Genomic DNA, 569 nt, shown 5'->3' with positions numbered 1-569 from the left:
TTTTTTATAGTTTTAGAAAACCGAATCTAAATATTTGCAGTATTAGATTTAGTAGATCATCTTCGTTTTGTTCTTTTGCCATGACTTTCGACAGATTCAGACCCTTCAGAGTCTGAACTCTTCTTTATAAGAATAAAGGCGTCTTAATTCACTTTATTCTTCCTCTCGATTGATTTTTCATGGAGTCATATTTAATTTCGGGTTAAAGACAAAAAGATTTATATTAAATTCGTCCGCATCAAACGAACGGGAAGTCCTTCCTTTGAAATTTTGATAAATCAAACGAAATCCAATAAAGAGCTCCTTTTTCAATAGCCAAGTTTATAAACCTATTCTTAGAGCAGTTTATAAAAGACTAAGGGTATTATTCTTAGAAATACATAAATGGCTTGAGAATGAATATGGTATTTATACTTTTATCATTTAGATTAAAGTTTCTACAGAAATTTTTAAATAACAAATTATTATTGATACTTTTTAATTAAACATATTTTATGATAGGGGCTTTTCAAAACTTATTTACTTACTGCCACTACTCGCTGGCGAGTATTTGACACGTATGAGAAGAT

Source organism: Sitophilus oryzae, unplaced genomic scaffold (genome assembly GCF_002938485.1).
Source record: "Sitophilus oryzae breed Bouriz unplaced genomic scaffold, Soryzae_2.0 scaffold_689_pilon_pilon, whole genome shotgun sequence".
In the NCBI taxonomy this organism is placed as follows: domain Eukaryota; kingdom Metazoa; phylum Arthropoda; class Insecta; order Coleoptera; family Curculionidae; genus Sitophilus; species Sitophilus oryzae.
The sequence above is the reverse complement of the archived record's forward strand: the minus strand, read 5'-3'. Positions refer to the sequence as shown.